Source organism: Denticeps clupeoides, chromosome 12 (assembly GCF_900700375.1).
Source record: "Denticeps clupeoides chromosome 12, fDenClu1.1, whole genome shotgun sequence".
In the NCBI taxonomy this organism is placed as follows: Eukaryota; Metazoa; Chordata; class Actinopteri; order Clupeiformes; family Denticipitidae; genus Denticeps; species Denticeps clupeoides.
Window position 1 is genome coordinate 4,799,280 of NC_041718.1, and position 23,871 is coordinate 4,823,150.

Sequence of the window (23,871 nt, forward strand, 5' to 3'; positions counted from 1 at the left end):
AGTCATATAAAGACTGAAACCACGAACCTTTGAAAAATTACAGTGTAATGGAATATGATTTATGGACAGTTTAAGTTTTGTGTTTTAAATGTTTAGGGGAAATCCACAGGCTACTTGGAAAATCCTGCTTATCTTTTCAGTCATCATGTCTTCTTCCTTCTGGACATACACTGTGCGATTTTTTTGTGGTTGTTTACTGTCATCGGGTAAACACCCACCTCAAACTGTACGAATAAATCGGATGCGGAAAAAAAAAAGCTCACGATGCACTATGACCTGACTGCTCACACTACATGAGCCCTATGAACACATCAGAGGGAGAAGAATAAGAAGAATCCACATGAGTAGTGGCCCTGAACAAAGCGAAACGTGCTGATTTGGCCATTTGGCGCCAGCAGGTATGAAAAAACAAATACACATAAATGTATGTGATTTACCATATAAATAACTTTCTCCCTGTTGTTCCGGTCATGATAAGTAGGTGAGACCACCTTAAAAAAGGTTTGTTTGTGTCTGCCACAGCTGAATGAGCCGAGATTCCATGTGCTGCTGTTTAAAACCTCAATTCTGTTTTTGCAGATGCACAGTGAGGAAAAACCTCACAATGGGCAACACATTTCAAACAGGATTGATATTCTCACGAGCAGACAATTTTGGGTCGTGGCCTGGTCAGGAGTGTAAATTGAGGATCGTAAATCATGTAGCTGTACGGTGCCAGGCCAAACCCAATTATCACACGATTGCAAAATCGGCTATAAAATTGAAGTGTTTGCACCGCAGAAAAGTTGCTGTTTTTCATTATGTCATTTTGAGCCAAGACTACAATTAAAAACCGAATATGTACCGTTTTTTGGTATCCGATTCACAAACACATGACAAAAAAGTCACTTTTTTCATTTTTTTATTCTTAATTATCAACTGAAAGTGGAAAAAAAAAAAACAAATTATATGTGCATTAGATGGTTCTACCATTCATGTTTCTTCAAACCATTTCGCACATTTCTGACTTTTTTTTGTATGGCTCTGAGGAAGGTTTGGGGCCAAATTTGGACCAAAACTACTACATCAAATGGAAGCCTTCTGACTGGCAAACTAGTGTATGTTAACACACATTGTGTACTATGCTTAACAGCACCAGGATCATACGCGTAGGTGAAGTGATTGTGATACACTGCAGCACAGCACACGATGACACAACAAAATGACTCATGTGTCCTCTGCTTTTAAACATCACCCTTGGTGACAGGCGCCCGGGAGCAGTGTGTGGTGACGGTGCTTTGCTCAGTGGCACCTTGGCAGTTCGGGATTCGAACCTGTAACCTTCAAATTATGGTTCCACTTCCTTACCCGCTAGGCCACCACTGCCCCATATCTATGTGTTGGTTTATTATTTTTCTTTTGGTATAATAGTATTATTTAAATTTTATAAAAAATTTCCCTACTGTTTACCAAGAAAATACAGCAAGCATCTAAAGAACATGTAAGTGTGTGACCCTGGTCTGATTGCCTGGGAAACCCATGGCCTGAAGCTGTGAGTTTCCTGAAGCGATGAAGCTGTGCGTGTCTGTGTGTGTGCAACTGCTTGAAACTTTATTATTTACCATTCCAGCAAATTCAACCGTCCTGTAGTCTACAGGCAGCTCTATAAATACCACGGCCTCTCTGTTCACTGTTGCTGGTGGCTTTCAGCACAGACTTGCTATCAAATCCATTTCGAGGCGGAGGGGGAAACCGGAGCTGTGTGAAGTTAGTGCGTGTGGACAGTCACTCGGGTCATGGATCACTCAGAGTTTCACTTCTAACAAAACCACACAATTCATCCTGTACCACCACAGCCCAATCCAATATCCTCCGAAAACAGGGTGCTCAGCAGAGACAGAGGGCAAAATCAAAGACAGACAACAGTCTAAACTAATTATTTTCTTTCAGCTGCAAACAAAGAACAGAACTCAATATGAGATAACCATTTTCAATACAATTTTCTAACTGGGTCAAATTACCAACTTTGAGATAAGCCACAAATAGCGGCACATTTTCTAAAATGAGAATTGCTCAAAGAGACACTACATTTGTTTGTTTCCTTTCTCACGGTATTGCTTTGGGGCTTGAATGAAATAATGATGGGTTACATATTCACTGAGAAAATAAATAAAGATACATAGCACTGTAGAAAATGAGCTGGGCTTTAAGATGTTGGCAGAGAAGCTTCAGATCACACTGAAAGCTGTTACGCTGAGTGGAATCATATGCAACACATTTCTCTTTGCCATCATAAAGGGACACTGGACCATTTGCAATTACCCAACATGCGATCGAACAAAGTTACAACAAACAACAAAGCAAACCACCACCTTCAAAAAAAAAAAAGCCATTGCGCAATGTAAGAAAAGGCGCGCTACGTCTACTCAGTAAAATAGTGGCAACTAATTATACGTATGAAACATAAGCATGTTTCAAGCATTCTAAATTCAAATAGAAATCAAAATGGAATAAATTATAATGGAGGCAAAAATACTGCAGTTTTGGTACCAAGTAGATCCAGGAAGGATCAAGCCACCTGGGGAGCTCCCTTGAGATCTAATTTGGCCAAGAACTCATTCCACGTTAAACATTAATTCTGACTGCATTCACATCTGCAGTGTGAACGAACTGCAAACTTTACCAACATCTGTAGCGCCTGAGCTGCATCACTGCAACTATTTGTGTAAAAATGCTTTCTTAGTGTTGATTAGTTCAGATAAGCTTTTATTTGGTGATATGAGGAGCTGAGCACTGGTTCAACACTTCATTACAAAATGCAGTCTCGTCTGTGGGAGATGATTAAACAGTGAGTAACAATTATCTACCCGTAGTCCTGTTACTCAGGGTCGTGCCTGCCAGAAACTGGGAACTGACCTCAGGGCAGGGCGACAACCCACCACAGGAAGAGTGCACACACACACACACACACACATACACGACTTACTCACTCACTCATACACTCACACCTACAGTCAATTTCTAGTTGCAAATTCCTTTTCTTTTTTGCCAATTCATATACTGGAAATTCCTTTGGAGGGCAGAGGAAACCAAAGGAAACCAGGAACCCCACACCAACGTGGGGGGGGGGGGGGGGGGGGGGGGGGGGGGGGGGGGGGGGGGGGTCATGCAAACTCTGCACACACAAGGTCTGAGCCAGGATTTCACCTCACAACCTTGGAGGTGTGAGGCCACGTCACTAACAACTGAGAAAAAAAAAAAAAAGATGACATCCACAAAAGAATGGCACCACAAAGACAACACAATACTGCACACACCAACTATACATAAGATTGTTCAACCCTGAAATGCTGGGCAGTGACAAAAGACTTGCCTCTGCAGAGCACCCAAAAAAACTTTTTACACAGATATATTCAATATCATGTCTGTGTGGAACTACGTGAAAAGAATGTTTTTTTTAGCATTACTGCAATATATTTCATATTTTAGGAACGTTTGTGCATTCATGCATTAAAATGATCAACACAAGTACTTTGTAAAGTGAAGTGATTGTCACACGTGATACACAGTAGCACAGCACACGGTGCACACAGTGAAATTTGTCCTCTGCATTTAACCCATCACCCTGAGTGAGCAGTGGGCAGCCTAGACAGGTGCCCGGGGAGCAGTGTGTGGGGACGGTGCTTTGCTCAATGGCACCTCAGTGGCACCTTGGCGGCTCGGGATTCGAACCAGCAACCTTCTGTTTAAATTTAAATATAAATCTTTTTAATTTATACATTGAAAGGTTGCTGAGAATCTGCCTGGACACATGACAATTTCCCTGATAATTTTTTTTTGCCATTTTAACATTGTTTGTGGAGCCACCCTTCTTTGCGCGTTAGGCCTGTCACCGTTTCTTAGCCACAGAATGACAGACATCGATATTACTTCCAGCTGTTTGATGTGAGCTGGCACCAAGGTCAGTGCTATTACTGTACCCCAGCAGCCGTCAGATCCTTCTGATGATGTCTGTCAGTGCCAGACATCACTGCAGAAAAGAGGGCTGCTGAGTAAGTAATTCGAGTTCCACAGCAGTAAATACAAGCAGCAGGAAAACGCTGGCCTCCGAAATGACCTCATAACTGCGGCAGCACAAAGAAGCCCAAGGTCTCTTTAGACTACGTGTATGTTGGGATTGAAATCTAGCCACGTGATTAACACCAGAAACAGTGAGAGACACATTTCTATGTTGGCCAAGACTAAAAATTGCCCTGTTTAGCCTGACATCATATCATATAGGACACATCAAAATGGAGCAGTGTTGCCAGATCCTAAATGTTGAAGTACCAGCAGCTTAAAATTATCATATTTTGAGAAACATTATTATACGCATGCAATTCTGATGTTGTTCAGAAAATCAAAAACGCATATCATCATAGACTGTGCAAATTATAGTGTGTAGTGCAACTTTTACCCACAGAACGTTCGTAAAAACCTCCTCTGGGCAGAACAGCGCCTCCACCAAGTGCAGGATGAGTCTTTGCACTGAACAGCCAAGAATATCATTTACATGATATTCTGAAGCTTTACTGTTAATGCTAGCTGCAGCCTTTAACCACCTAGTAAAACTGGGGTCTTTCGCCCATTTCATCTGTAAGTCTGATGTTGATGTTGCATATGCGTAATCTATGCAACTCCACCATGCAAATCCGTGCTTAAACCACAGAGATATGTACCTAGTCGTGCTAATGAAATAACATGAAATGAAGGAGTAAAATGATCGTACATTATGGGATTTTTGGAATTATTGATTATACAAAAATTGTCATACGTCTGGCAACACTGAAATGGATGAATAGTACTTGCTAAACAATTAACTTGGTACATGTCCTTGGAGCCAAAAAAATTAAACCTTTGCTGAGAATTTTGTATGCAAAATAGTACAGATGGCGATATGTTTGTTAGTATTGCACATTTGACATTACATCACAGACCAAAATAACAGATAAAAAAGTTGATAGGTGCTGAAAGCTTTACTTATATTGCAAATGAGGTGCACATTATTTGTTGTGGTTACAGTGTTATGTTACAGGGGGTGAAATGTGATGCTCTATGATGGAATATGGATTTACTACAATTAAAAAGCAAGACATGAAAGGGGCCAACACCTTGTAAACCAGGCCAGGCCAACAAACCACCAGAAAACAATCAGAATACATCAGATGCAGGACTAAGTGGGGCAGTGATGGCCTAGCGGTTAAGGAAGCGGCCCCGGTTCAAATCACGATCCGCCGAGGTGCCACTGAGCAAAGCACCGTCCCCACACACTGCTCCCCGGGCGCCTGTCATGGCTGCCCACTGCTCACTCAGGGTGATGGTTAAATGTAGAGGACAAATTTCACTGTGTACACCGTGTGCTGTGCTGCAGTGACAATCAATTCACTTCACTTTCTAAGTACAAACAATTGATTATAAAAACATCAACACTGATATCAGACAATGCATTGACCTTGTTAATTATTAGGAAAGGTAAACTGAGACAAAAGAGAGGGAAAAAAGAGAGGAAGGTGCAAACTCTAGAGTGGGAGCATGGACAGGGGGAAAGCGGACAAGAAGAGCCCAGAAGTTAGTGGAGAAGAACCTCCAGCAGCTGAGGGAAAAGGGACCCCCAAATGAGGTCTGAACACCTCCTTGGTTGCCACAGACCAGGTTGTCCTTTGATGCTTGTGCTTTGTCCAGGCCACCACTGCACAACAGCAACCATGATTTTTTAACTGTTAAATAACCATTAAAATTGATGTTCATGGGATTCAAATAGGGCAAAGGACCCAATTTCCACATTCCACATTAGCATTATTAGTCATGTTCAAAATCCAAATCAGAAAGGCACTCTCATAAATTAAAGTAAAAAAAAAAAATTATCTGATTGAATTAATTTTTTTTAACCAAAGTGTCATGGGCTGAATAAGTCACCAAGCACCAGGATCCCACCGTTTTATAACTGTAACTCACTATTTCAGCTAACAAACCGAAAAAGTAGGTCTATAGGAATCACATGCTATTTCTGCACTGCCAACAACAAGCAATGTTCACTGTCAAAACTCACCTGGCAGCCCTACAGCAGCTGACTTCTTTTCTTCCTGGTGCAGATTTAATTAAATCTCTATATTCAACTTATAATCACTGCTGTACTCAACCTCTGTTCCAACTCGGTTTGAACGGCCACTTCAATGCTTTGTTTCTAATGGTTTGCGCGTTAATATTCAACTTTGACGGCAAAGTCTGCCGAAGATCGCAGAGCGTTGCGCATCCCATTGTGCTTCTGCATTGTTCTCTCCACGTTTCCCTTCTCCTCCATTTAAGTGTCAGTCAGGAGGTCAGAAATAGCTGTAAGCAGCCACAGAAGTGTGACTGCAGTCAGGGTAATTGCTTTTGGAGTGATTCAAATCTTAAAGCGGAACTGGGACTGAAAGGCCTCTGTGATCATATATATTCGCTTGTGCTATTAATTAGCATCCAATTCAGGCTGAGCATCATGGTGAATAAAAAAAAGCAAAAAAAAATACAGTGGTGTTGGTCAACGAGGGAATTATGTTATAATAATTTGAACGGCATCAAAATACGCAAGTGCGACTCGTGAGTTCATCTGTCCACATTAAGATAAGCTTGAGTGAAGATTCAGACGCTCCAGGAGGCCAGTTGGTGCGACGCTGATTTGAATTTGATTAATGTGAGGCCAGGTCTTATAATTTAATCCAGCACATGCTGCCAGTCAGAGGCAGATAGGCTGTAATATAAATATATGGTTAAATCTGCCACGGCGGAGTCACAGCAGTCTGTTTATCCTAAACTCCAGAGAGGGTACCGACCCCCTCCGTCCTCAAAGCTCACAACACACGGCTTTATCTGTGACAGGACATGGCTCGGTCCTGAGGAGAACCGCGAGGAACCTTTCCAACTGGATAAGGGTTTTATCCAGGCTGTGGGCAGCGGCGTCTGTTGATGGGAGACCAACTGTCTTCCTGCCCGCCCTCAAATTACACATACAAACACACACAGATCCACATGGAAACTGGGACTAGCAAATGTCATTACTGCATAAAGGATGAAACACTAACAAAACTGATAATATGAAGATTAAAAACATAGGCTACAATGTTGACAACATTTTATTAAAAATACATGAACAAAAACATGACTTAAACGGGGTAAATAAAGAGGGTACATTTTCCAGGCATTAGTTAAGCCCTAGTGCACTGCATGAGGTCAGGAATGCTGGAATCAATCAGAATTCTTAAAGGAAAGTGTTGATAACCGGCATGTTTGGTTTGGTAGCAAACGTTGTACAGAGATTGTGTTTGTAATGTCAGCTGACTAGTTTCATTAATCTGTCACGGGACCGGAACGTGAGCACGCGTTCGAAGAAACGAGAAACCCCGGTGCGATTGGTCGCAAGGAGGCAGGTAAGTTTCCTCTGGTTTAGTATGCGAACGAGAGCCGGCATGAGCCGCAACACCACACGGACGTTCTAGGTTGAATCGGGGAAGGGCCAGGATGAGAGGGAAGAGTTGAGAGCTGATAAGACGAGCAGGATAATTCTTATGGCTTGAGGTGGAGAAGGAGCCGAGTCGAACGAAGGAATGCCAGTCAATGACTGAGCGGCTGGCAGTGGCCATTTTGCCAATTTATAGGAGTCACGTTACCTCATCTCCGTGTTGGTCCCGGTCACATGGATGGAATCATGTGGTGGAGGGAAAATGCATTCTGTGTTGCCAGATTAAGATGTTTGTATTTGGTTTTCTGCATGATATTGCTTGTCAAAAAAAATCTTTAAGAATGTTGTTGTGGAAGGTAAAGACTCATGAGTAGTTGTAGTTTGGTTTCAGTAGCTCAGTAGTTTGGTTTCTTTTATCATAAACCAAAACTACCCAAACCGAGAAAGTGAAGCATGTGAGAGCTGTCAATCATCACTATAGATTCATGTTTTAAACTTTGTTTAGAGAAACATGATTGAAAAAGTTTGGGCTGTGTGATATGGAATAAAATTGATATCACAATATAAATGTAACCATAGACTGTAGACTTTTACAGGCCAAACGTTTGGACACACCTTCTCATTCAATGTGTTTTCTTTATTTTCATGACCATTTACATTGGTAGATTCTCACTGAAGGAATCAAAACTATGAATGAACACATGTGGAGTTATGTACTTAACAAAAAGTGGAGACCTGACCTCCACAGTCACCGGACCTGAACCCAATCGAGATGGTTTGAGGTGAGCTGGACCACAGAGTGAAGGCAAAGGGGCCAACAAGTGCTAAACACCTCTGGGAACTCCTTCAAGATGTCACGATCCGGGCCGAAATGGGGTTACTCATTTTCATTGTTGTCCTGTGTAATGTTCCCTAATCGTTTTCACCTGTGTTGATTGTATAAAGCTGCCCTGTTCGTTTCTGTTCACCGTCAGGTCTTTAACGTTATGTTCCGTGTTCACCACTGTCAACGTCTCGGATGTCTCCCATGTCTTGTGCTTCACCAATTAAACCCCGGTTTCGTGATGTCAGGTGAAAGCGTCCTTCATTCCTTGTCTCCTCGTCACTCTTCGTCCTCCTCTCCGTTCACCTGCCTCGTCATGCCCGCATGGACGTGACACAAGACTGTTGAGAACCATTTCAGGTGACGACCTCTTGAAGCTCATCGAGAGAATACCAAGAGTGTACAAAGCAGTAATCAGAGCAAAGAAACTAGAATATAAAACATGTTTTCAGTTATTTCACCTTTTTTTGTTAAATAGAAGGAGAAGAGAAGGCCTGTACTGTATATTGGGGTATATGATTTGATAAGTAAATTTTGAAAGTGTAACATGTCCATTATAATAAACTTTTTAAAGATACATCAACATATAGCATAACTGTATACCCGATAAAACCTGGAATCTGGCCAATTCTACTGAAAGAGGACTTTCTGTCACACCCATAAGGACCGTAAAATACCAGGCATTTGTATGATACGAGTGATTGTATAAGCTTTTACGAGTTTACATTAAAGAAATAGTCAGAAAATATTTAAATAACATTATGCTTGTTCCTATTTTATCATCCAGTCCCTCCAGGATTCCAAGATTTTATTTCATGATTTATTTCATATGATTTCATCATAATAACTTTTTTGCACAGAGCACCAACAGGCTAGGACCACCTGTGAGCATTTCCATGAGCACTGACAGTACCCAATCGGGATCACTCTTACCGTACGGTTTTTGCACCTGCGTGTGCATGCGTACTCCGACAGCCACCAGGTTACGGCCTAAACCAACTCTTATACCTAGCCCTAACTATTACGCATGCACATGCATGAGTGGACCCAACTGGGCATGTGGTTCTGACACGATGCACTTAGTAAACCCGGAAGTGTGCAGCGTGCAGTGACTGGCGGATTACTGACAGATTGAAGGCTTATTATTCATTTATTTATTGGGTCTGCAGTATTTTTAAGACCTTTAAACTCTAGATTTAAAGAATTATTAGTCACTTCTAATGATATATAAAGCCTTATTGTGGGGACTTTTGGGAATTTTTAGATCAGTGGAAATCTGGCTTATGTGCTGGCTTATGCTACAAGCAGGCGTAGTTTCGCGAGGAGAGCATATTTCTGTGGTCAGTCGGTATAATCAAAATTTCTCCTGGTAGCCAAATTGATATCGCATACCGTTTATATCATTTATACCGTTTATACCACGCAGCCCTACAACAAGTCTTCTGGGTAAAAAAATAATTATGAACCAATTATTGCACTTATTCTTCAAGATACAGATATATAGAAAGCGGTAATTTGTTTTTTTTTATTGATTTATGTAAATCCAGAGGATGTACATGACCTTAAATCAAAAATTAGAAAAATTAAACAGTGAAAAAAATGGATTTGATGTATTTCTGATGCATCGTATTCGGCTGGGTAGCAGAATTAACGTTTGCTGCTGCAGGTGTTTGTGACAATGCAGTTTTTCACATGGTGAGAAGAAATTAGTAGTAATTAAATAGGTATCACCACAGTCCTATTAGCAACATAAATATGAAACGGAAGATTTTATCGTCTGTCTGTATGTTATGTTGAAATGCTAGAAAACCCCTGCATGTCAATTGGACACACAAAACTGGAGGATGTGTGGACGGATCCCACTCGACACTCCTGCTCTCAGACTGACACCGCATTAACATCCTCACATCAAGCACCAGCAACACCCACTTGAACAGATGAGAGTGGCAAAAGAGAAAAAATACTTAAAAAACCATTCAAACAACAGAAAAATAAACGAGTAAATAACAGCGCCTGTACTGCATCTTCTGCCCGCGACTGAAACATGAGCAACATTGAGAACTGACTCTCAAAGTCATGCGGGTAATTATTTTACTTTCCAGTTCACCGACAACATGGAAGGGGGGAGGGGCGATGAAAAATGTGCGCCCCGGCCATACATCATCCCGGTACGTCTGTATCTGTGGCACCATGCGGTCAAGGTCTTGGCGCGCTCTGACCCTCCGTGTGTTTATTTCTCTTAACCATCTGGCTGATTGAGACCAACAAGGTCACACTTCTCTCTTACTCACCCGCTAAAATCCCAGATCCGGAGCCGCTGCGCTGTCGTGGAGATAAGTCACAAAGTCAGTGTCGAAAATCGCCACCCGCCATTTAAAAAGTCACATTTCAACACCGTGACAGCATGCATTTAGGCAGTCATGACTCTTCACCTATTTGGGGCTTTAAAAGCAACAGAGGAATCAACAGACACGAATCCCCCCCCAAAAACCACACATATATTTCCATCCTGCCCTGCAATCTCCAGGTGTGTGTGTCCTCAAAGTCTCCAAGAATGAGCGAACGAGGCCAAAGTCTCTTCTGGAACGTATACATTATTTACGCCTACAAACAGTTGCGTTCGTAGCACATGGGAAGAGCACAGTGTAAACACCGCCGCACCCTCGTATATATATGCAGGCCCCTATTTATAATTCATAACGCCATGCCAGGCAGAGGTGTGGCGGCCCCCGGTTTGCGGTTTAATGAAAATGGATTCCAGCACAAGACTGAGGCATTTTCACCATATCTACCCAAAAAAAAAGGAGAGAGAAACGATTAGATCAGAGGTTTTTTTTTTTTTTTTTGCTATCGGGAGGCAAAACTGCCTGATCGGATCATCCGGTTTTATGTCGGGCAGAACGTCTCATTTTCAATCTGTCTTCCCAACTGTTGCAACACAGCAGGAAAGCGCTCCTCATCTCAGCCACCATCCAAACACCAATGATGGAGTTTAGGCGTCTTTAGTAGCAGAAAGACAAGCAGTAATCTTCCTGTTGGCTGACTTTAGTTGCACCGTGAAGGTCAGGTTGTTTTTCGTGGAGTGACATAATGACTGGGAATCTTACATAATGCGTGTTGTGGTTTCCAAAAACAATGCCATCGAGCATATTTTGAGTGGAATATAGTACAGTTCTTGTGTAGGACGTACAGCACCAGGAATTGAATTCAGTGCACATCACATCATGTGGGTGGTAGTGGCCTAGTGGGTTAGACACTCGCCTATGAACCAGAAGACCCAGGTTCGAATCCCACTTACTACCATTGTGTCCCTGGGCAAGACACTTAACCCTAAATTGTCCAGGGGGACTGTCCCTGTAAATACTGATTGTAAGTCGCTCTGGATAAGGGCGTCTGATAAATGCTGTAAATGTAAACATCACCCTGAAGCAGACCCAACGCAGATTACCAATGACATCTCCGATCCGTGTGTAGCGCTAAATGAAACATTTCCAGGGAGAACGCACAGTTCTGCTGGATGAATCGATCGCGCCGACGCTGCGAGGATCGAACAAGTCTTCATTTTGAGGACTATTTAATTAAGAGAAAAAAAGAAAAGGTAGCAGGTTTTTCATGGATTTGCACTCTTTGGTGCTCATCCGGTGCAGGGTATCTGAATCTGGGGCGGTTTGCCTGATGAGGTGTGAAGGCGGACGTTTATTAACGCGATGGAGAAGAGCGAGATGGTTTGAGTTTTGGTATTTCGGCAGGTATGTCTGCGCCTGGCCAGTGGCTGAGGAGCAGCAGAGGGGAAAAAAAAGATGACGAGTGTCTCAGCAGTGCGGTCGGTCATAAACGATGTCTCCCAGCTCGGCGCTGTAAAGTCAGAGAGCTCCCATCTGGGTGACTGTCCCTCGCAGAAAGTAATGAGATCATCCCGGGTGTAGTGATGCCGAAAATGAATCACCGTTCCCATCTCCTGACAGCGCTCTGACCACGTCTCCCTTGGACCCCCCCGACCTACACTCCACATCCACAACCCCCTTTTTTTTACAGACCATCCATCTAGCAGGCAGGGGGCAGAGGAGCCTCCATCAATGCTGGAAATACCCGAGTCGAGTTTAGCAGGGTGCTCCAGTCCCACAGTTCCAGGAACCAGGAGGGGTCACATCGCAGGAGGGGTTTCCGAACTGATGCGAAACTGATGCTGTCAGTCATCATGTCCCTGCCATTATAAACTCCCATTATGAAATTATTACACAGCAACTAAAAGGCTCGTTGGTTTCTCATATCCAAGATCCTGTGGGAGCCTGTGACCTTACGCTAGCGAACACACCCCAAGTTTGCCCATACTAGCTGTGCGTCCAGATCACTTGTTTCCATTCCCTGATATTATACGACGGGGAAAAAAAAAAGGCATTCCTCCTCCATCCAGCGTGACTACAGTGTGTTTCACTACAGTGAAACAGAGTGTTTCAGAAAGTCATGTGACCTGTAAATGAGTAAAACCTGATATTCAACCACAGTTCATTTTATTTGCAACAGATTGAAGTGTTTTTTTATTTTAGTTTTTTTTTCCGTAATGTGTATTTTCTATTCTGATTTTATACGGAAATGGTTATTGAAACACTCATAAAACATAGAAAAAACAAACTCAAGCAAAGGCAGAAATCATTCTGCATGCAAACATTAAATGATTTATGATATCTGATGATTTATGTAGGCAAAATAAAACATCTGTGCTGTCTTTCTAAAAAAGATTGCTTCCCCCCCCCTTTCTTTTCTTTTGCATTAATACCAGGAAAAAGTGCATTAGCCACATTCCCTTAACCAAGGTGAGGCCAGGTAATGATTAATACATGTTGGGATAGGCATGGCAGGATTGTAGATCCTCTGTATTACTTCGGTGTCTTCAGGATATGTTTTCTATTAAGAGGGCAATGCAAGAAAATGTCTAGTTCAGTTTAAAGCAATTCCGCTTTTGGCACAAACTATAAAAGCCCTTTTCCCATAGTAATGATATCTCTGAGAACAATCAGAGCTGCAGGCTGGTTCTGATCCATAAGACCTGGCAGGAGCTGAGACACTCCAAAGAGTCTGGGCTCAAAGCCTCCCCATATTTGCATGCAAACCCATGACGCCTTTGGTGAGTGGATAAAGCCCCTCCAAACTGTTTTTGAACATCAACGAGTTAAGTTAAAAGAGGCCCAATATGGTGTGGAAGATGAAAAAAAAATATATATATATATATATATTTTTTTTTTCATCTTCCACCCCAATATATTTTATATACATATTTACAAAAATCAATCAGGTATAATGGGGAAGGACAGTTCAAAGCTCTGGAATAATCATACATGTCAAAAGTTATTTTTCACAGAGGGAAGATCCACGCCTTGCCTCGGTTATGGGCTACTGGCACCAGATGACTCGCAGCATGGTGCGCTGTGAGATCTGACATTTGGGTGCCGATAGATGGGATGGGGCAGAAAGCAGGTTTGGCCCATGAACGTGGAGCAAGTGGCTTGGAAAGAGACAAGCAACCCTGTCACCGCTGCTGTCTGAACGCATGGATCAGCATATGAAGAGCCTGCATGATGAACAAAATGAACCTAAAATACAACTAACATCTCAAAATATGTTGGAAGAAGTGGTGTTGTCTTACATTTGTATTCTGTACAAAACATGATCGTTTTACCCAATGTTTCCAAGAATAAAAAAAATTATGCAGTCAGCAACATCATTTGACCCAATGATAATCTGATGATTAGAGAATACATTTTGTGTTATAAGGTGTTTTTATTTTAAGTTTTCTAACTTTTAACTGTGTAAAAAATGGTTTACTGGTCAAATTTATTCAGAAGAAAGTCACTTTGTAAAACAGGGCAAAGTGAATGAATTTTTGCAAAACTGGGTATTTTGGAACTGCTTCAGTGACAGCACGCAACCTTGGGGTGGTCATGGACCTGTTCTTCCCCAGCCTCTACAGCACCAGCACCATGTCTTGTCACATAAGCCTCCCAAGTTCAGCCGTTCAGTGCCATTTGGCATCTCTGGCTAATCCACAATGCAGGTGCAGTGGCTTGATTTCAACCTTTCCCAGATCTTCTGCATCACACCACAGCGACGCTCCCTCCACAGGCATCAGCAGCTGTCCGCATCAGATTCAAAATACAGAGGCTTGCCTTCGCAGCCAAAAACAGCTTCCTACCTGACTAAAGACCTACTGCCAGTAGCTCCTACAATATATAATGACCCTACAATATATATTTTCTGCTGAGTAGATTTATATATGTAGGGGTGGGAAAAAAAAGTACAATATTGCCTAAAAGGAAATCACCTCATCGGTGAACTGGCCCATTACAAATCCATTTGGTGAGTAATGCATTAATTATGCGGCTGACTTCAGTGCTGCTTCTGTTGATCCATCCTCAATAACCAAGGTCTACTACAGGATTCAATTGTGGTAAAAATGTGTACCTTTCATTTGTCAAATTAATAAGCATCCAGGGGATCATAAATATCCAGTGATAACCATATTGATTACATGCTGACAAATCTTTATTAATCAGTAGTGCAGTAGTTGGGATATGGGGTAAGCATGTTGGCGCGAAGTGCATGCTTAAATATGAATAAATGCATCAAGCATGTGGTCTATCAATACCATGCAATATTATACAAACTGTATAAAAGACACTGTTTCAAGAGACAGGAAGAAAGAATCACCAGCTCAGACAGTGGCCCCATGTTTTTGAATGTGAAACCATCTGCACGAGCACATGAAATTAATATGACACCAGCAATTTCCCAACATATTCCTTGGGGACGTTTCTCTATTACCTTCCCTTAAATTCTGTAGAGTAGTAATGCTCTGACATCACATGTGGAGTTAATGTGATGTTAATACACCTACAGGAGAAGCATTACAAGAAGGTTACGTGAATTAACCTTGATATAAAAATAACATGCACGCACCTCGGCTATACGCCTGTATTATTAACATATACATATTTTAATCCCATCCATATAAATTAAAACAGGATGTGATTCCGGAACATTTCTGAGGACAGGTAATTAGTGCCAAGATTTAAGCAAGACCAGTAAATGCCTGTAAGCAAAAGTTTAATTAAAAAGTTAAAGTCTGACTAACTGCTTTGAGTAGCATGGAAAGCCTGCTTTTTAGCAATGCTTATTCGCTTTCGCAACTTTCTTTACTTTAGCCAGAAATCAGAAATGCACGGAGACATATGATGGCTTTTTATATTTCATTGCATGAAATCAGAATGCATACCCGGTTCTAGGTTTTTGTAAAAAGAAATAGTCTGGGTCGCAGATAATGGGATAACATTCTGTTCTGCTGGCACAAAGGTTCAAGCTTGTCTTGACACCTCTTTTCAAAGTCAAATAGAAGTGCAAACTCCTGCTAAACTCAAGGGTGCACTCCCTAAAATGTTTGTGTGATATATTCCAGTTGAACAGCGCAGCCTCATGAATATATCGCAAAAAAATAAACTAAAATATGCAGCAGAATATGGTGATTCCCCTCTGCATCAGTGAGCGTGACACAATTGTTTGAAGACACGCCATCAACACATCCATGAACGGCCAGGACCGAATCCTCAGAACACAAGGGAAGCAAAATAGAGTGATTCGTGCGGCTTCCAGATGTTGCTCTTGCATACGAAGGCTTCGGCTTACCCAACAAACAAGGGACATGTTCCAAGACATTTGTGGGATCCTTAACTGGTCACCACCACGGCCTTCTTTGCCATATATCGCTGGAATGTTATCGATGTCTGTAACAATTTCTCGCTGAGAAATGCTCCCATTTGGTCCTCCAGATTACGTTCTTATTTGGTACTTCAAAAACACCCTATTTCGGTCCCGCCACAATGTCATAATGGAGACACTGACGGGACTTTTAACATCAAGCATGCTCCGTGCAATGGTGCATGGACAATTTTATGGGCGTAATTTGGGGCTCGTGTTGCCATTCTCTTGTGGAGTTGGTGTGCAGGTGGTCGTCTTGTGTTTTGTTAGCAACCGTTTAAAATGAACATTGGATATGTTGGTGTGTTTGGGACCCTCAGGGCCTTACGACAGACCACCAGCTCCACCAGCACCTGGTAAGGTTAATAAAGCTCTGAATTATCTGCCACGCAGGTGAAGTGGCAACGCATTTCATCACCCCATTCAAATTGAATGAGAAGCGTGCATGTTGGTGCCTACAATGAGTACGTAAGAATCCTGCTATTCTGTTATTCCACCCCCCCTGATTTCATCATTAACAAAAATGTCATTATTACTGGAAGTGTAACTGGTTGAAAAGACAACTAATGATACCAAAACATACTGTAATAATGCATATTGTACTTGGTTGGGTTACATGTCACTTTGTGCCTTTGATGTTTTAACAAAATCATCAGCCTAGTTGTCCCAATTGCAGTCATTTCTAAGCCGCTACAACCATGATCACAAAGGAGCAGTACAAGGGGGGTAGTTGCTAGTAGCTTTGTTGTGTAGTGATTAGTGCGGCAGTCAGGATGGATGCCCGGGTCTTTTCAGACGTAAAATAGATCTTTTGATATTGCATAGTTTTCACAAAGTTACAGCACAAGCATTACAGTGTGCATTTAAAATGGAAGGACTACATTTTAATTCTGTCTTCTGCTTTTTTATGACAATCTAGACACCATAAACCACATGATAGGGCTAGTAAAAATCCCATTTACGGGTTATTAAGCAATACATTCAGTGATCTCAGGAAGGCATTCAAAGACAAGCCCACTGCCCAAGCATTTGTGAACAAAGCCAAAAAAAATTGGAATCACTTCACAGTCCATACAGACAGACTGGCTTTGTAGTTTGTAATCATAACCGTAGCCAAATGTCACAAAGAAAAATATTATACGCCATTTTTCAGCACAAAGCTTTAAAATATGAAACACATTCATGTCAATTTTGTACACATTATTTCTAAACTGTTGGGTTGTTACACATTTTGGTCATTATGTTAATTTCAGCATTTGTGTGATTTATCTGAAGCAAAAATTTTGTTTTAATGTGTAGCACTGTCATCATAGTAACACTGTACAGGTTATTTAGCAGGATTGTTAAAGTGATCATTTCATGTGGATTACATTTATCAGGCACTCTTATGCAAAGTGACATTAATTATGTCTTTAATTGTAATTTATAAGATCATTACACCAATTATGCCACCTTCGGCCTGGCATTATAATTGGCTGAGAGGACTCCTGGGAGAGACAATGGTACACATCTTTTAAATAAATTTAATCGAAAATCACAACGGAGCCGAACAATTGACAGCTCTCATGCATGTTACTTCCTCACTGTAGATGATTTGAACCCGTGAACCCGTGCCCATCAATATACCACATGAGCAAACATCATCATTTTTAGTAAATCCTGATGACGCCTTTGACTTTACACTAGAGAACATGCCCCGTGCGTGGTGCGTAGTGCTGTGCTTAGAATCAGTTCGAAACTAGTGCCTTTATAGAGAGTGAAATTCTCAACACTTACAGAATAGGTCTCCATTCAGAGGGCTTTTTCTCGTGGTTCTGGGCATGATTGAAGACTTGTTAACTTGGATAAAAAGCCTAGAAATGTTGGTCTCTGGCAAGCTCGGGCATCAGCGGATTTGTCGGGTGTCGGGAAAGCTCAGCTCTCTCCTTATTCCGACGGTTTAATCCTTGGGCATCTTGCGCTAAAACCCCTGGAGCCCGCTCACATCACCGTGTACGTTCTCCAGCACTGCTAGTGCAGCTGCCTGAGCTGGATCCCCCTCATTCACACTGCCACTTACTACCATCTGTCCGCACTTTGGACAAAATTGGGGGAAAACATGCCCATTAGATGATCCTTTGCATTAGGTAAAACACATAAAAAAGGCAAAAAATACTATCTAATAATACACATAAAAGAAATATTTTCTATGCAGTTTTTATACGCATTTTTAAAGACAACTTGCAGTTAATTATACTGTATATACTGACACAAATAATAGATTGTAATGTTAGTAATGTTTTTTTTTTTTTTTCCCCGGTATATTAATGGGGAGCGCAGGATACTTTCATTCCCCTTTTCCTCCAAGCAATGACAGTGAGCACCCTGGTTTATTCATGAACCCGGGCCTGTGGTGCCGAGAAGCATTAAATGAAGGTGGTTGACTGAGAGGTAAAAAAAAAAAAAAAAAAAAAAAAGGTGCTGAGAAAAGCAAATTATGAATGAAAACAAACCCGACTTAGCTTGTGCACAATGGCAGCCTCTGTCTGGCGGCCGCTTGGTGACAGAATAACCGTTTGTCTTGACACGAGCAATTAAAGCCCCGCCGCATGTTTTACGACTCGTTCAAGAGAGCGCGTATCCCGCAGTCCATTTCCTAAAGTCCCGCGCGAGACAAGTAGGGTGGGGAAAAGAGGCGCAGTTACAAGGCCCCCGAAAATTAGGCGCCGGTGCTGCCTTCCCGCGTCCTCGTCAGCAGGCTGAGGTCACCCCTCCGCCTGAACGCCGCCCACCCGCCGCCCAGCCACGTGTCCTCCAAACCACCTTTACCTGTCCTCCAAAGTGGAGGGGTGGAGGGTCTGCGTGCGAACGAACAGACAGACAAGCCAGCGAACCGCCGGGGCGGGGCAGAGCGCCGCAGCCGATTATTTACCACAAACCTCGCAGCTTCATTCCGGCTTCGGTGAAGTGGCTCCATTTCGTGCTCCAGCCAGCTGCTCGAGTCAGGGATAAATTCTCTGGGCCGCAATGCCTTGTTTACTTCACTGCTTCTATTCGGGTTTTTTTTTTTGTTGTTTTTCTCCCAACTTAAATCAAAAGCGCGCATTCGCGAGAGCGCAGGAAGCGGTACGGGGCACCGGCAAGTCATTTCAGCGCCGAGGTGAAACCGCATTCACCGAGTTGACCAGGGGGTATTCGAACGGGGTTCAAAACATGGCTGCCCTTGGCCAATGCGCGGTTCAGGCTGTGAGCTTGTAAGGCCTTCTTCTTTGGCTACTGAAGCAGGTCGCTGACCTGCATCCCGGTCATGCAAACCCGGTGGCGGTTTCGAGACGAAGAAAAAAGCACACAGGACTATTCAAAACTTGGCAATTAATTGGAATGGTTGTTAAAAAAATGTGAACCTGTTACAGGTAAGGGGGGGTTGAATTTTGATCTTGAATGACCTTACATGATGCTGGATGACCAACTGTCCTGCATGGAAATTGTATTTTATGGTCATTTGTAGAAAAATTACACAAATATACAAAGCCTGTTATTTATTTTCAACTAAAAAAATATGTTTAATATCGCTGAGAGATCAGAGAAACCTAACTACATATCTGTATATCTGACCCAAAAGTGTGCATGGGTACAACAGACATGGACATTCCAGTCTGCAAAACATGCTCAAAACCAGCATAAAATTCAGATAGATAAATAAACATGAATGAGCGTGCAAATTTGCTATTTACTCTGATATCACCGGACTGAAACCGAAACCGACCAGGTATGATAAACGGTTTATGACTATTGCGGCTCCACTTTCAGCTACTGCTCTCTATGCTGTCGCCCGGTATTGCCTGCGTCGCTTCCGTATTCCAGCACCTCAACAGCCCGGACATCCCAACCTGTAGAAATCCCAACCTGTTCTCATAGATTTGGTCCTTGAGAAGTTAAATAAAGGCCAACACATGCACTCTCTCTCTCTCTCTCTCCCAGTATTCCGTCATGTTCGCGCTTCTCTCGAATGCGCAAAGTACGCATGTTGCACTGGTTTCTGGGGTATTTTGTTGCCATAAATGCTCCATTTAAATAGTAATGTAAACACGCACACAAAATATGCCCATTTTTTCATGATTGTGAAGTTTATGGCCATCATAGATCAAGACTGTATAATCACTTAGTCTTAATGCAAAAGTGTGCTTTTAACGAGGTTCGCCATGCATTTTGCTGTAAGTGCCTCCCTGTTTTTGGCCATTATGTCAATACCATCAGGTATAATCTACGGACAAATTGACCCCAACACCAAAGGAGCCACAATCCTTTCACTCAAGAATGACCAGCTCCAAGTCCTCATTAAGCTGCCGCCGCGGAGGCAGCACTGCTGCAGTTAACACAATTCTCCCAGCAGCCTGCGAAGGAGGCCGGGATAGTGGACCGGGATAAATTGCAGCGCGCGTTTCACCGTCCTGACCCCATTCGCCAACACTGAGCCCAGGATGTTACACCAGCACACCCGCTCCATTCATCACCGTTATCTCTGTCAAGCAGCGAAGATTAGGCCTCCGACACCAAGAGTCTTGCTCGCGACTCTCCCGCGCTGGGTCTGCGAGCGGGAGAACTGCAATATCTTTAAAAAAAAAGAGAAGGGAAGCGAGAAAATCTCCAACTATCTGTGCTCTGTATGTAATGTGAGACGTAAGGCAGGTTTGTATGTTCCGTTACGCAAAGAAAAACTGGTGGATTAGGTGGAGGCCTGCCACACTGGTAGGTAGAAAAAGACATATCACTATCAACATAACATGAATATTTTACATAAATATAGATTTTCAATTAAGTTATTTGTGATACATTTATCCAATTTTAATATGAGTCTCATATATAATTATCCATGTCCACCCATGCGTAAAACCGGTATCGTCATAATAACACCCAAATAACAGCCATTGTTGAATACTCCATTAAAGTTGGTGTGCTTTTTATTTATTTATTAATAACTGATGCACATAGCAGTCAGGTAAGATTTAAAATGGGGAAAAAAAAAACAAAAAAGGCGTTTGGGCATGAGCATGTCCGCAGTTATTGCCGTGAATTACTACAGAACCTTAGCCCTCCAGTTCCGGTCCAGTCCGGTTGCAGAATGATTCGCGAAGACTAGAATCTTGGTAAGGTATTGCCTGATCAAGAAGGCTGGTGCCTGGTGTTGAGGAAGGCTGATGCAAAAACAAGGTTTTCTCTTTTTCGAAAGCTGCCGTCATGAGACCCACAGCCCCTTTGAGTGACTGTTTCTGCAATTGAATTTCATGTTGGACGAACAAAACATATGACAACCATGAAAGACCGACCGAGCAGCTCTTTTCAAGGCGTGAATGGCAGCAGTAAAGAAAAATCCATTTCGCCAACACAATATGTATGTTTCTGCCACATAAAAAGCATTTTATTAGGTTGAGCGTTCAGTTAATTAGCTTTGACAAATAAGCAATTTAAGGCAAATGAAGGCTGTTTAGGTGCAGTCGGTATAGACTGCACCTTAAACTGTGCGCCATTCTGCGAGTAACGACTTCTTAAGAAATGCACGTGTCAGGGGTGCACTGTTCATCACCACAAAAGAACAGCATCTATCGATTCCTCCAACAATTTTTCCTCCCATTTCACAGCCCTCCAATTACTTTGACTCTCATAACGGCTCTCTGTGGCAGGACACCTATATTACCTCTGTGCAAGGGAGTGGGTGGGCGGGTATACGTAACACATCTCACGGATGTACGAAGCACAGCAACCGCATCCGACCCACAAAACACGCCCAAGTTCCGGGGGAGCCCTGCCACCACAGAGGAACATGGCAAACTGCATTCCTAGTGACTGTTAAAACAACGCACCCTGTGATCCTAAACAGTGAAATGGGGGGAATGTGCACCCAGAGGACACTGACAAATGACAATGACAATTTTTTTTAAGGAGCATATTGGCCCAAGTATAAGACTTATTGTCTCAAATTTGAAGTCTAGACAAAAAAGGGAAAGGGGTAAATGGCAAATATAAAGTAGTACTGAAAATGTTTTAATTACAAGTACCTTTGCATTGCTAAAATAATACTCAATGAACTGCCATGGGTTGCCAGATATTCATTCTGAACAGGCTATTTTCATGAACCTAGTTAAAAACTGCCCAATCTGGCAACTCTGTCAGCACACGCCAAAAAAGAAATTACTTAATTACAGTAACATGAATGGTTCTAAATCATTACTTGCACTCCTGAGTAAGCTGACCACCCCTGTTTATTTTCACTTTTCACTCAATATCAATTAATGACAGAAACTAAGACCCATATGTGTGTGTGTGTGTGTGTGTATTCCTATATTTCCTGACAAACTAGGAAAAATAGATGATGTTATCAGTCAGGCAAAGTAATTTGACATGTGTTGTGATTTCCTCAGAGAGGACACCAGGCTGTCCTCCCCACCAACCCACCCTCGGCACAGCAGGATGAAGGAGCCATGGCAGCACTTTCTCCCCCCACCCCAGATCGCCCCACTGGGACGCATTGACAGGCTCGCCAAGACGTGGCAGGTTTATAAAGTCGCTTCTTTAGAAGTGAATCCACAGCAGAGTAGAATAAATCATCGTCTTCTTCATAGCCACTCGTGGGTGCCGGTCTGGGGTGGGGCGGGGTGGCCTGGTGGGAGTAATACAGCTGTGACAGGAGCAAGGGGGGGATCCGTCCAGCAGGGACGAGCTCTCCAGAGACCTGCACCGTGCATTTATGATTTATGATGGCAAACAAGCCCTTCGCTCTTCCTCTGCGTGAATAATGACCTACAGGCTCTTATGTCACCTTATGTCACCTTATGTCACCCGGGCCACTGTTACACTGCTGCACTGACAGCGTCATTGAACCCGCCTTTAATAATGAGTCCCAATCCAATTCATAATCACAGATAAGCACAGACAGACATGGACACCCGGAGCTGTATTGAACGCGTGCTGCAGACCAGAGCCTGTTCATCTTCGGAGGCGTGCGTGCGTGCGTGCGTGCGTGCGTGCGTGCGTACAAACAACCATTCTTCTCCATCAGAATAAAAAGATGGAATGAACACATTTTAAAAACTCGACTCGCCCGCGGCGGGCTCGCCTCCCTGCGTTCAAGTAAGAAGCAAAGTTGCCGAATTTAAGCAGCTCAAAAAATGTCGGGCGATACGTATCGATACGTAAATCGATACACGGATCAATACGCGACGCCAGGACTTTGAATTTTCGCTTTTATTTCGCTACAAACGGCCAAAAAAGAGAGAATTGACAAAATTAGGAAGGACTCCAAATGAAGACAGCGCGCCAAAACCAGGAACGTGCTAACTGCGGGAATAACGTGGAACAGGCGGAGAAGGTGAAGTTTTTTTGGGGTGACCCTGGTAGAGCGACAGTCACGACGTCACGGCGTGTTAAAAAAAACAAAAAAACACCACAACCAGTATCACTAAAAGCATAAATCCCGGTCCTACCTGCTGGCTGCGGCGGCGTCCGCGGCTTCTGCGGACAAAAAAAAGAAACGAACGAAGAACGAAGTAACGAGAGAACCCCGAACCCCCCTCCTTAATCCCTCCTCCCCGCGCAGCTTGTCGCTTCTATCTGCTCTCTCTCTCTCGTTCTCTCTCTCTCACACTGTCTCATTCTCTCTCTATCTCTCTCTCTCACTGTCTCTCTGTGTCTCTCACTCTCTTTCTCTCTATCTTTCTCAGTCTCTCTCACTCTCTCTATCTGTCTCTCTCTCTGTGTGTCTCTCTCTCTCACACACACTGTCTCTCTGTGTCTCTCTCTCTCTATCACTCTCTCTCTCTCTCTCTCTCACTGTCTCTCTGTGTCTCTCACTCTCTCACTGTCTCTA

General features: G+C 42.8%; 1 protein-coding gene across 1 annotated transcript in view; it reads right to left on the bottom strand.

The window, feature by feature from the left end:
• Positions 1 to 23,571, bottom strand: part of cntn6 (contactin 6) — an 80,334-nt gene extending 56,763 nt beyond the window's left edge. The window contains exon 1 of the mRNA XM_028999142.1: positions 23,489 to 23,571. The gene's annotated coding sequence lies outside the window, so the exon portion shown is untranslated. The remainder of the gene's footprint in view (positions 1 to 23,488) is intronic.
• Between the last annotated feature and the right edge of the window lie 300 nt (positions 23,572 to 23,871).